Below are 14,297 nucleotides of genomic sequence, written 5' to 3'. Positions count from 1 at the left end.
ATGAGGGAAATGCAAATCAAGAGCACAGTTGAGATACTACCTCAGTGGGAATGGGAGGAGAGGTTACTGTTTAATGGGTACAAAGTTTCAGTTTTGCAGGATAAAAAAAGTTCTGGAGATGGACGGTGGTGATAGTTACACAGCAGGATGAATGTACTTAATGCCACAGAACTGTGTACTTAAAAATGCTTAAGATGGTAAATTTATGTTCTGTGTATTTTACCACAGTGAAAAATAAAAATAATAAAAAGAAAGACAACAGAAGAAAAAAAGCAGCAGCTCCGAATGACTGGTATCATTTCGAGTTCATCACTGACATGATGGGAAAGGATTAAGTAATTGGCTGGGGTGGGGCTGAGGGGTACTTGCAAGTGCCAGTTTAGAGACAGGGATTCAAGACCCAGCCCTGCAATCTGCTACTTGTGGGAATTGGGGCAAGATGAGGACTATGGATGTGTACAGTGAGAAATCGGACTGTAAGCTCTCTAACTTCCAGGAACTCTACAAATGTATGAAGATGGAGAATGATGAATAGAGAATTGAGTAGTAAGCACTGCAATACTCCGTGATCGGGGACAAAGGAAGGAGGAGAGAGAGAGATTTCCTCAGGGAAGAAAACTCCGGCGTTCCCAACAGTAGCCAGGATCTTAGGACCTAGAGGATACATTGTGTACTCTTCTCTCTCCCTATGGGGCAAGGTCCCCTTCTCCCCTCCGGAGGGCAGCGTGCCAGACACTGAAAACTCACTTCCATGACACTGCTTAGAGAGGAGCAGATGCCTTGCTTCAGCAGGGAATGGTTTGGAAAGAATCATGAGGACATCCATTCCTGGATAGCTCCAGCCTGTGGCCAAGAAAGAGAAGACATTCAGTCAGGGCTGTTAGCTATTTTAATAGCTCTTCTCTTCCGCTTGTGGGCATTGCGCAATCCCTAGGGACACGCAGTGACACAGGTGCCTTGCACTACCATCAAAAACAGAGGGCTGTGTTGCCATCAAAATGCCTCAGCAGGGTGGTTTTGCCCAGTCAATAAACATATCGGTGGTGGGTGCTGAAATCATCAGAAAAAAGCAAAAAGCAAAAAGCAAAAAAAAAAAAAAAAAAGCATAAAGCAAAACTGAATCACAAACTAAGACAGACAGATAGTAAGATTTTCAACAGAAGCTAGTCAAATGGCCAGAGGTCCCCAATCACCCTACTAATAATTATTACAGATGGATTGCCTGTGTGGGAACTAAATAAAGTCTATCATTATGGGACAGATAACAGATTTTGGCCACAACTAGACATTTCTATGTTAAGTCTCTGATTTCTTACTCAGGGTTGTAGAAACCTCAAAATGTGCATCATTTCCTTATGCTAAATCCTGTTTGCTTGGTTATACGTGTACATGAACACAGTAAACTTCTGGAGTCATTTCATTTATTCAAACAAAAAATTATATTTGTTGATCTTTTATTTTGTGCCATATAGTGTGCTAGATCTTGGAAATACAGTGAACAAAAATATATGAGATCCTCACCAACATGGCACTTAGAGTGAAGTTGAGAAGACAGATAACAAAAGAATTGGGAGAATAAATGCAAGATCATAATAAGTACTACAAAGTGGAGAAAGAGCCCTCAGTCAGGCTGAAACAATATTTAAAGTGCTACACTGTGGGAGAATGTAATGAATTTGACTCCTGTGAGCTAAGGGGAGACACGAGGCTGAAACAGTGAGTTGGGATCGGATTACACAAAGCCCACGTGTTGTGGGTCTGAACCATGTCCCCCTAAAATGCATATGTTGAAGTTCTAACTCCTAGTACTCCAGAATGTGACTATATATATATTTTAAAGATTTTATTTATTTATTTGACAAAGAAAGAGATAGCGAGAGCAGGAACACAAGCAAGGGGAGTGGGAGAGGGAGAAGCAGGCTTCCTGCAGAGCAGGGAGCCCCATGCAGGGCTCGAATCCAGGAACCTGGGATCATGACCTGAGCCGAAGGCAGACGCTTAATGACTGAGCCACCCAGGTGCCCTGAATGTGACTATATTTGGAGCAAGGCCCTTTAAAAAAGTAATTAAAATTTCCTTAGGGTAGGCCCTAATCTAATGTGACTGATGTCCTTATAAGAAGAGACAATGAGGACACAGACACACCCAGGGGGAGGAGCATGTGAAGACACTGGGAAAAGATGGTCATCTACAAGCTGAGGAGAGAGGCCTCAGAAGGAAATGGATCCTGTCAACACCTTGATCTCAGATTTTCAGCCTCCAGAACTGTGAGCAAATACATCTCGGTTGTTTAAGCCACCCAGTCTGTGGTACTTTGTTATGGTGGCCCTAGCAAACTAATATGCCATACAGGTCCCTTGAAAACTTTGACTCTATAATCTAAGATCCATGGAAAAGACTTTAACATGTTTTAATGGGGGCAGAGGGAGGGGTGGTGACTTGGCGGCAACTTGGTAACTTGGAGGAAAATTTGGAAGGGGGTGGGAATGGAAGCAAAGAGACCAGTTAAGGAAGTGGTTGCAATTTTCTAGAGGAGAGACATTGCCTATTCGGAAATGATTTAGGAGGTAAAATTGACTAAATATTGTGGATTAAATATTGGGGAACGTGAGGGTGAGGAAGGTGTGCAGGATAAATCCTAGGTTTCTGACTTTTATAGCATGACTGATGGGGGTGTCACTTAACTGAGATAGGGTACACTGGAGGCTGATCAGGTTTTGTCAGAAGGCTCATAAGTTTAGTTTAGGACCTGAAGTGGTTTTTATTAAAGACCAATTTCACAATTTCTTAGCCACATTCTCCTAGAGACATGGGTTTCTTGTGGGCACACTTAGGGCTATATTACCAACTCATTGTGACTTTAAGAGCAGTCACAGAGGCGGTGGTTAATATACCTTAGTGTGTTTCCTTAAATGTCTGTAAAAAATATATATATCGATACTACAGAAGAAGATTGCTAAACGGCCCTGTAGGAAAGAAACAGGACACTGTTGTCACTACTACATGCTACTAAATATCTAGCTGGCTCAGTTGTTTGTTGAATCATTTAGCCAAAGAGTTGGCAGCGGGCAGAGCAATGAAGAACAGGGGGTGGCAGGTAGTAAGCCAGGACTGAAAGGGACAGCGGCATGGTCAGGTAAGGCGGGCGCATATGGGGCCTTAATACTGGGTGTTTGAGACAGCCTACAAGTTCAGTCAGATGCCGAGGAAAGGAACAATGAGAAAGAAAAGTGGAAGAAACCAAAAAACCATACCCTACTCATTGTATAGGCTGATGGAGTCTGCATTCCCTTGTGCAATGGTTCACATAGGTAAGACGAAGCTGACTACTTCTTCTCAATTTTCATCTGTTAAGAATTGATGCTCCCAATCTCACAAAACTTAAATTTTTGACTAACTTATAATTTCCGGGATCAAGTTCTACAATATGTCATAGGATACCCTCAGAAATCTTATGGAAGCATAGTTCTACATACAGTTAAAACCTCTATTGCCATTTGGCATATACACAAAGAAAGATAGGTGTACATTTACTGCACAGATACTGATATGAGAGTTATATATATTGGGGATTTTACCAAAAGCAAATCTCCAATGTACTTAGTCAACAAAAGAGAGGAATGAGTCAAAGCAAAATGTATATTTTCCAGTTGGATATATTGGAAGTGTGGCTACCAGAAGGCATGTGGACTGACAAAGGAGGGTGGGCTTTTTTTTAATACACTCCAATTAAAGCATTAAATGCAATTATTTTCCTTAGTTCTGCTTCTACTGGCATTGAATTCTCATGTAGCAATAAACAAAATGAAAGTCGTAGTAACTGTGAATAGTAGTTGAATGGTCTGGTGGGTAGGGTCATTCAAATATTTTTAATTAACCCAATCTGAAATGAAAATCCATCAAGGGCATCACAGGTAGAGTGCTGCCCTTGTATTGAGCTATTTGTATGCTAATAACTGTGTGCCTAGAGCAGTGCTTAAGGCCTTTACTCTCATCACCTGGATTAATTAACTCAACAACCATAAGAGGCGAGGTTTGTGGTGAGAAAGTAGGAATCTGGGATTCAGTATCAGATCTTAAGATCTTGCAGTCCAGGGACCCAGTAAATATGTAGTAAACTCTCCCTGATATTAATTTCCACAGAGCTGGGTTAAAAGTTGGGAATTTGGGTTCCTCTTTTCTGCTCCCTTGTTCAAAATTAAACAAACTAGGTACTCAATACAGAAAAAATTGGCTATGAGTTTTCTACTTCTCACTAGTCAGGAAATGACTGACATACCTGTGCACTCAGCAGTCAGGAATATTTGGAGAATTAACTTCAAATAGATTGCACTTGTATTATACCCAAATAAGTGCCAGGAGAGAGTAAATCAATTAATGAAGTGAAAATTTCAGACAAACTAGGAATTATATATTAGATACGTGGTTCTCACATTTTCAGTTTATGGGTGACTTGAGTGGCAAAGGAATTCAAGAATAATTTGTCCCACCATTTATGTCTTCCACTGCATGTGTGTGTACACAAATGTGTACTCATTATATACATATTCTTTTTTGGAATTGACAGGAAAAAGATGTTATTAGTTCATGCTAAGAATGAAAGTGTGGACAGTGATTATAGACCAAAATTGCATAAACATCAATGCTACAAGAAAGAAGTTCATGAGCCATCAAAAAAGCCTTGTGACCTTCATTTATAGATGAACAACACTAGATATTTTCCCAAACAGGTCATTAAATTTTAAATATACCATAATTATAGGGACTCTGATAAATAGGTGATAAGAAACATTTAATATGATCCAAGATTTTCATTTTTATAGGATATAATATATAATAGTTATCATGATTGAGTAATGTATAAAGCTTTCAACATTGTCTTTATATTATAACATCAAGGAAAATTTTATACATGTACTTCTTTAGGAATGTATTTTAGAATTAAGTTAGTTTTAAAGGACTCTTCAGTTGAGGTTTGACTTAAGGGTCATTCAATTAATGATGCTTGAATCAAGGACTCTGTCCCAGCTACATTTTTAATTTGAGGACTATGTTTTACATTCTAAAAATATTAGAAAATGATTTCCAAAATAAATTGATAGAAGTGTCAAAAAGGACTTGGAACATCTACTTGTTTAGGGGTTAGAAAGGATGAATTAATAAGGATGTTCTTCTGGGACCTATACAACAAAATAACTGACATCAAATTGAAAGGATTAGAAAGATTTTTCATCTTATTTTTTAATACTGTGTCTTTATGCATGTATTTAAGTTATCATATGCAATATAATGAGAGATGGTTGAATAAGGTAACAACAGTGGCTCCTTGTGTCAGTAGCCAAATTGGTAACAGCGTGTCAAAACCATTTGAATCTACTAAATTATGTTGGTATTTGCCCAACTATACCAGCAACAGTAAGGCTGAAGAAAACAGACTATTTTCCAAAACAAGATGTCATTGTAGTAAGTTTGGAAAATAAAAACTAAAACTAAGGTTTTCCATCATGAAATCAAATTAGGTAGATGATTTAAAATGTTTTAACTTTTCTGGTTATTTTGCATTAATCACAGTGGAAAATAATATCCTGTTGGGTTTAAAGTTTGTCGATGATTCCTGTCTTTCAATGTTCATATATATATATTTTTTAATATTTTAAAATAATGAGAGATTTTTTTAAGATTTTATTTATTTATTTGAGAGAGAGAATGAGAGAGAGAGAGCATGAGGGGGGGAGGGTCAGAGGGAGAAGCAGACTCCCTGCTGAGCAGGGAGCCCGATGCGGGACTCGATCCCGGGACTCCAGGATCATGACCTGAGCTGAAGGCAGTCGCCTAACCAACTGAGCCATCCAGGCGCCCCAGAGAGAGATATTTTCTAATATACCTTTATATAATAAGTTTTTTGTGGGTTTGGACTATGAACCTGCTTATTCATATTGGAAATAAAGCCAATAAAATTCTACTTCTCTCCCATGAATAAATAGGAAGAAAAAATTACAATGATAATAAAAGGAAGTCTTTTGATATTTTTCAGCATGTATGTACTCTGCAATGTTTCTGAAAGATAAAATGGTTCAGTATATATATTGACATATATTAACATACATACATATTGTGCTAAGGACTATGCTGGCACTAGAAATGCCACTCTGAGTAAGAAAGGCACAGCAATTCCCTCTGAGAGCTACATTCTATATAAAGATACAGAGAAGAAGAGAGGCAGTTGTAAAATATATGCTTGGGAGGGGTAAGCTCTAGGGTCCAGGAGACATTTAGTAGCCTTACTCCACTCAATTGCCCAAGATATATTGTAATTATTTCCTGACTTCTTGAGAGTCCATATGATGAAGCTAAGGTCCCTCTCATTTTCTAAATGCTATGGAAAATAATAAAGAGAAAATTGGTTTTTTTTTTTTTCAAGAGTCTTACCTAACCATCATTTATATAGCATTAATAAGCCAGAGCATGAAGCTAGAGCATAAAATCAGAACACTAAATGTGGAGGGTAAATATTGTGTATATGTGGGGTTTTTTGAGGGGATATATTGCTTAAGCATGATTGGCTTTAGGCTTTTCAGAGATATATTCTCGAGGGAGTTGTGCTCTCTTGCCTCATTTATATAAAACAGTGAGGGACATGGTTTTCAACTTGTACCAGGCTCCCATAAATAACCTCTGACTTGTGGCAGATTGTATTCTCCCAAAGATGGTGGCTCCAGTAGGATAGATATATCATCCCACATTATCCTCTTACAATGTGATGTGGACACTCTTCCAAGAGGTGGGGGCTATGGTCCCTCCTCTTGAATCTGGGTACTCTAATAACTGACCTGGCCCTCAGAGTGTGGCAAAAGTAACTCTTCATGACTTTCTAAGCTCATCTATTTTTCCTTGGCTCTCTCTTTTTCTTGAGACACTTGCTCTGGACTCAGCCACCATGCTCTAAGGAAGACAAGACCATAACACATGGAAGAGCCAAGTATGGGTGTTGTGATCATTAGTATGAGCATCAGCTGCCACACATGTAATGAAATAGCCTTCAGATGATTCTAGTCCCCTACCTATGAGTCTTCTAGCTGAAGCCCCAGACATCAAGGAACGAAGTCAAGTTGTCCCACTATGCCCTGTCTAAATTCCTGGCCCACAGAAATGGTGAGATATAATAAATGATTTTTATTGTTTGAAGCTACTAAATGTTAGGGGAATTTTTTATGCAACAATAGGTAGCCATATTAAAATACGGCTCAAGGACTTCAGGTAAAAGATTAAGTAAGAGTATTTGGGTCTAGGGGCGCCTGGGTGGCTCAGTCGTTAAGCGTCTGCCTTCGGCTCAGGTCATGATCCCAGGGTCCTGGGATCGAGCCCCACATCGGGCTCCCTGCTCAGCGGGAGGCCTGCTTCTCCCTCTCCCACTCCCTCTGCTTGTGTTCCCTCTCTCGCTGTGTCTCTCTCTGTCAAATAAATAAAATCTTAAAAAAAAAAAAAGAGTATTTGGGTCTATTTCTAGCTTTGCCACTAACTAGATGTTTTAATCTACTGTAACTAGTCTTGCATAAGCCGCAATACCCTCTGGGTCTCAGTTTTTTCATCTTCTAGTTGAGAAAATCGGAACATGTCCCTTTCAGCCCTAGGATCCAAGATTCTGTGATGGGGCATTCTAAATAAGGGAATATCAAGAGATGTACCCAATGGGTATTTGTTGAATGAAGGAACAATTTAAAAATAAGATAATATAATAGCCATTAACTAAATACTTTAGAGTGAATGGAGTGGAATCAATATATTGATTGTCCTAAACACAGTGATGCACATTTACAACATTTGAAACAGAATGAAATGCTATATGGAAGATAAATGTTTTTGCTTGTGGTTTTCATGATGAAAGAAAGATAGACCAGTTGTCATTACGTACCACCTCCCTTTTATAGGTACAAAAAGGATAGACAATATTAAAAGGCACACAGGTAATATGTAGTAGCAAGTGCAAGCTGAGGACACAATTCAGTATTGTGTCGTGATTGGAAACTCCAGGGCTTCTCAAACCTGGATACAGGTTAGAATCACCTGGGGAACTTTCAAAGCACGCTGGTTTCCTGGCCTCTCATTCGAGGCTCTGACTCACGGGGTGTGGCCCAGGTGTTGGTAAGGAAACATCCTCTTGAGTTCCCAGGGAGAAGTCTGGCTAGAGCTAAAAGTAACTTTTAGCTCTTCATTTTACTCTTGCCTTTCACTTCTCCTGAGATCTCTACCTGAAGAGAAACAGAGAAGAGAGGAAAAGGGAACTTCTCTGTCAGAGGAGGCATTTGGTATCTTTTTTATTTTTAGAAACAAAATGATCCTAAAAAAATTTTTTTTAAAGATTTTATTTATTTATTTGACGGGATAGATAGAGAGAGAGAGAGAGCACAAGCAGGGGGAGGAAGAGAGAGAGAAGCAGACTCCCTGCTGAGCAGGGAGCCTGACATGGGACTCAATCCTAGGACCCCAGGATCATGACCAGAGTCGAAGGCAGATGCTTTACCAACTGAGCCCCAGAAACAAAATGATCCTTAACTGAAATGAAGGACCTAGTTATTTTAAGGGAACAAAATTATATTAAAATCCTATGATTCCTCTTTCTTGATCACAGAAAACCCAACTTCTATGTTAAAAATCCCATGTGGCAGAAACGGAGTAGGACACAAAGGAAAAGACCACACTGTGAGGCTGTGACTCAGCTGGACCAGAATGAAGATCTACACCAGGTAAGTGGGCATCAATTTATCATTCTCAGAACCACCAGCCTAGGAAATATGACCTTCAGCAAATCAGACTGAATGTTTTTGCTTAAAAGATGACCTGGTTTTAGTGAAAGAGCATAAAGTTTTGGTTCTAGGAGTTAGACTCTGCCTGTGGGAGATCTGAGACTGAGCTAAGGGCAGAACAAGGCACAGTGGTACTGTGTTGGTTCAGATGAAAGAAAGCAGGGCAAAGAGGAATCCCACAGACTTGGGGAAAAGAATTTTGCCTATAGATTCGTAGGCAAAATTCTTTTCCCCAAATTTCTTAAATTGTCCCCAGTGATATTCATTTTTAGGCAGGAAATAATAAGTCTTATCCTGCACATTTCTGAAAATCTAATTTGGGGAGCCATTCTCTCGAGTTGCTGGCAACTCTGGGACTCGCGTTATTAGAAATGTGATATTGTTATCAGGATAAGAGAAGATCCTAATAGGGTATTTAAGAGCTAACAGGCTTCCTAACCTCATATCGTATAAATAAACTAATGCCCTAGGTCCTTTTGGACCTTTTAGTACGTATGACAAAAACAAAACAAAATGAAAAAACTTTCAAGACAACTCAGCAAAAAATTCCAATTTAGAATCAATATAAAACTTTGGAGGTCAACTGCTTTCAAAGCAGAAACTGGCTTTATTTTCTTTCTAAAGATTTTGGCCAAAGCAACGTTTGGAATACTCACATTTGGAGATTAACTTTCTGCCAAACACAGAAGTTCCTAGTTTATTTCCTCAGTGGAAATCATCCCATCAAGTGAATCTTATTTATTCCAGGAACAGTGTTGCATTTGTAGACTACGTCCCTAAGGACTTAGCATCAAATAAATTACATATATAGCATCAGTATATCATGAAAGTTTAAATAAAAAACTAAAAAATCTCTATGGTAAAAGTAGTAATATTTAATTCTATTTAGAACATGTGAATACGTATAGTCTGAAAACATATAGTTTCCCTACATCATTAGTTTGACTTAAAGCTTCCCTATAATCATATAAATTAGGCATTATATTTATAATACTTTTACTAATTTTTTAATATAGAAGGGATTTTCAGAGCTGATTTGGAATGGTCTATAACTTAAAAAAAACAAAAGCAAAACCAAAAGTCTTTTCTAAAGGATTTGAGTTGTTTTTTTCTCCCAATCAATTTCCCTGTCATAAGCAAGGGCATTTATTTATATTATTTCCCTCATCAGAGTGGAACTCAGAGTAGAGTCATGATTACTCTATGGTTATTTACATGGATGATACAGAAATGTGTCTTCCCTTACAAACTATATTTTGAAGTCAGAGCAGGTCAGCATTTCTCTGCTCCACATTTTCCTTGTTCAGAGTAACATGAGCTAAGACCTTCCAGGAGGAGGCATCCAGCAGGAGTAACAGGGCTTTCCCAAGGGAGCTTCAGTCAGTCTTTTCAGAAAAGGTAGGAATAACACTGCAGTTTGCAAAGGTTGCTTCAAACCTTCATCTCTAAGCCTGGACCAAGAGAACTGGGGAGCCACTAGAGTGTTAATTGGGAGAGTGGTAGGATTCTATTTCAGGGAATGGGTTGGGGAAAAGCAATTCTAGTGGCAGGGACAGTCAGGGAGCTGGAGCCTGGGGGGCTGGGGAAGACTTCACGGAGGAGGTGACCTTAAGCTGAGAAGAGAAAGTTAAGTGCAAAAATATGCGAGATGGGCAAAAAAAATATTTATTGCTTAAGGACAAAAACACATGCAATTAAGAAAATCATGGAGATCATAAGTAGACATTTTAGAAGAACAAATAATAGTTGCTTCCAAGAGGGAAGGGAATGAAGTGAGATCGGGGGCGGGGAGTCATAGGGTAGTGCTCATGATCTTCTTAAACTCAAAACTGTTGGAGACCTGGTATGGCCACGCATCATGCTATTTATCTTCTCAACAATCCAGTGTGAGACATGGCATCTTCATTTTATTGAGGAAGACACTGCATCCCAGAGAGATTAAGAGATTTATTCAAAGTCTTCCATTTAGGAAGAGGCAGAGTCTAAATTCAAACTCAAGTTTTTCTGACTCTACAGCCCATATTTTCATTGTCCCAGTACCTCATGATGGTTTCCTCATTTTAGAAAAGTATTTCTTTTGGTTTATGGTACCCACAATTTGTAATAAAAGTAATTCAGAGCCTTAAAAGTATACATGAGACTTTTTGTGCAATGTACATGGGATCAACAATCATTTGGTGAGTATAAACATGGGGGTATCCTCTTGCTTAATTAAATCCAGCTGGATATCCTAAAATATTTAAGATAATTATATTTTTGATATTATGAATTACTATGACTTATACAGACAACCTGAAAAGTCTAATTAAAAAGCAACTCTCAGCGTGGAAGAGACTCTTCAGCAACTCTTTAAAGAGCTCTATGCATTTGGCAACAGCTGCCCCTTACATACACAAGAGTATCATATGATTCCATGGAAAATGATCTGGTTCTAAATAGCACTCATAAAATTTTTTTCCTCAATAAATGGCAACACTGACATAAATTATGATAACTACTTTCCTTCCAACATATGATTTTTGTACTTAGGAAGTGGCATCTCACTAATCAGGCAGTAAGCCTGCCATGTAACAAACAAAATATTAGGGCAAACCAGAGGCTCCATGAAGGCCAGGAGTGACCATTAACACTCTCCAAATACATGTCCACTCCCAAATCCTGACACAGAGGTGCTGCAGGAGGCTGCCCCTCCCCAGTGCTCTGTGCACCCTGAAAGCCAAGACTTGCCTTCACCTGCATGTGGATCCTGACTCCCCTCCTCACATGGGCTTCTGGGATGGTCTTAAAGTAATACTGCTTTCAAAGGAAACTGGGGTATGTGTAATCCCAAAAGACAATTAGAAGTCTCAAATATTCCACAGAGGATGTGAAAAAAAATTTATTTTCACAGAAGATCAAACTGATCATTCATGTTAATACAAGTTAAAATGGAAAAAAAAATCTTTCTAACAACATCTGCTCAGAGTAAAAGTATATATGTTTTTATTTGCTGGGATACTCTGCTGAATATTGCAATAAAGAACCACAGGTTTCTTAGAGAACAGCTGGTTTATTTTATTTTTTTTTAAAGATTTTATCTGAGAGAGAGAGAGAACAGCTGGTTTAAAAGATATTTCTTCTGTTTTTATATTTCCATTCATTTGAATTGTTGTCTTATGTTTATTCTTAATATTTCTATATATGTTTTAAAAGGTAATATTTTCTAGAATGTTGTTTTATTTTTTTTTAAAGATTTTATTTATTTATTTGACAGAGAGAGACATAGCAAGAGAGGGAACACAAGCAGAGGGAGTGGGAGAGGGAGAAGCAGACTTCCCGCCAAGCAGGGAGCCCGATGTGGGGCTTGATCCCAGGACCCTGGGATCATGACCTGAGCCAAACGCACATGCTTAACGACTGAGCCACCCAGGCGCCCCTAGAATGTTGTTTTTAGTAAAACCTCTTAAAGTTTCCTCATGGCATCATGTAATGACCAACAAGGTTTGAATCCCTGCTATGGCATTTATGAGCTGTGTAACCTTGGGAAAATCAGTCAATCTCTCTGAGGCTCCATTTTCTTATTTGAAAAATGGGGATCATCCAGCAATTGCACTACTGGGTATTTACCCCAAAGATACAAAAGTAGGGATCCGAAGGGCTATGTGCACCCTGATGTTTATAGCAGCAATGTCCACAATAGCCAAACTGTGGAAAGAGCCAAGATGTCCATCGACAGATGAATGGATAAAGAAGATGTGGTATATATATACAATGGAATATTATGCAGCCATCAAAAGGAATGAGATCTTGCCATTTGCAACGACGTGGATGGAACTGGAGGGTACCATGTTGAGTGAAATAAGTCAAACAGAGAAAGACATGTATCATATGATCTCACTGATATGAGGAATTCTTAATCGCAGGAAACAAACTGAGTGTTGTTGGAGTGGGGGGTGGGGTGGGAGGGATGGGGTGACTGGGTGATGGACACTGGGGAGGGTGTGTGCTCTGGTAAGCGCTGTGAATTGTGCAAGACTGTTGAATCTCAGATCTGTACCTCTGAAACAAATAATGCAATATATGTTAAGAAAAAAAAAGAAGAAGAAGAAGGTAGCGGGAGGGGAAGAATGAAGCGGGGGAAATCGGAGGGGTAGACGAACCATGAGAGACGATAGACTCTGAAAAACAAACTGAGGGTTCTAGAGGGGAGGGGGGTGGGAGGATGGGTTAGCCTGGTGGTGGGTATTGAGGAGGGCACATTCTGCATGGAGCACTGGGTGTTGTGCACAAACAATGAATCATGGAACACTTCATCTAAAACTAATGATGTAATGTATGGGGATTAACATAAGAATAAAATTTAAAAAAAAAAAAGAAAGAAAAATGGGGATCATAATGCCTGTCTTGCAGTGTTAATGTGAACTGCAAGGAGGTGGGTCCATAAAACATTTGACATGCAATAAGCATTCAATATATAGACACATTTTTATTGTGACCTGAGCCTGTTCCATTTCTCTTTGAGAATAAACTATAATTTAAGACTGTAGCCTCTAGAAAGCCTAATAAGTCAGGGAGAGAAGGCCCAGATACAGTCAGAGAAGTAGAAAAGTCCTTAGCGTATAGAATTGAGATAATAAACTTTATCTCTTTGTGCAGTAAGATTATTAGGAGAGAGTCACACATTTATGGGATTGTTTTTGCATATTCCTGGTAAATTTTTTCCTTTCATAACCAAATAAAATTTTACACATTAAGAAGAAAGGTTCTATTCATACACATACTATCCTCTATACCATCTTATATCATTATAATGATAAGGAACAAAGTTCAATGGGATCGTAAAATTATTCTGCTGTTAAACCAGCCTTTTAAAATAATCTCAAATATTCTTTTGAGGCTATTTAGCCAGATTTTTCCATGTGCCCTGTGAATAGCCTTATACCTTAAAAAGTGGTATCTTGGGGCAGCTGGGCAGCTCAATTAAGCATCTGCCTTCGGCTCAGGTCATGATCCCAGGGTCCTGGGATCCAGCCCTGTGTCAGGCTCCCTGCTCAGCGGGGAGCCTGCTTCTCCCTCCCCCAGCTCTTGTGCTCTTGCACGTGCTCATGCGCGCTCTCTCTCCCTCTCAAATAACTAAATAAAATCTTTTAAAAAAGTGGTATCTCAATGACACTGTCTGAAGAAAGGATTTAGCAAGTAACAATGGTGGTAATAATAGCTGATGTTATTAGCATTTGCTATGTATTAGCAATGTTCAAAGTGCTTTCCATATCTTGTCTCATTTAACTCTCACAGTAATGGATGGGATAGGTACTACTGTTTCTTCCATTTTACAGATTCAAAAATGAGACAGATTAAGAAGACAAGGAGTAATTGAAATATGTCCTGAGAACATCAATATTAAGGTATGTTGCTCTAGACATCCTGGAAGCAAAGGAGCAAAGACCTTTCAAATTAAATAAGGAGAGTGACAATGAAAACAATAGAATACAGCATTCCTATCTTTCTTCTTCC

At 38.9% G+C, this 14,297-nt stretch overlaps 1 long non-coding RNA gene across 1 annotated transcript in view; it reads left to right on the top strand.

The window, feature by feature from the left end:
• The window catches only part of LOC135362113 (uncharacterized), a 51,728-nt gene that overhangs the window by 14,308 nt on the left and 23,123 nt on the right, over positions 1–14,297 (top strand). Inside the window, exons 5-6 of the long non-coding RNA XR_010406537.1 lie at positions 8,630–8,744; positions 14,120–14,188. This is a non-coding gene — a long non-coding RNA (uncharacterized LOC135362113). The remainder of the gene's footprint in view (positions 1–8,629; positions 8,745–14,119; positions 14,189–14,297) is intronic.

Source organism: Mirounga angustirostris, unplaced genomic scaffold, assembly GCF_029215605.1.
Source record: "Mirounga angustirostris isolate CCGP_5_RB_7025 unplaced genomic scaffold, mMirAng1.0.hap1 SCAF_12, whole genome shotgun sequence".
Classification (NCBI taxonomy): domain Eukaryota; kingdom Metazoa; phylum Chordata; class Mammalia; order Carnivora; family Phocidae; genus Mirounga; species Mirounga angustirostris.
The sequence above is the reverse complement of the archived record's forward strand: the minus strand, read 5'-3'. Positions and strand labels throughout refer to the sequence as shown.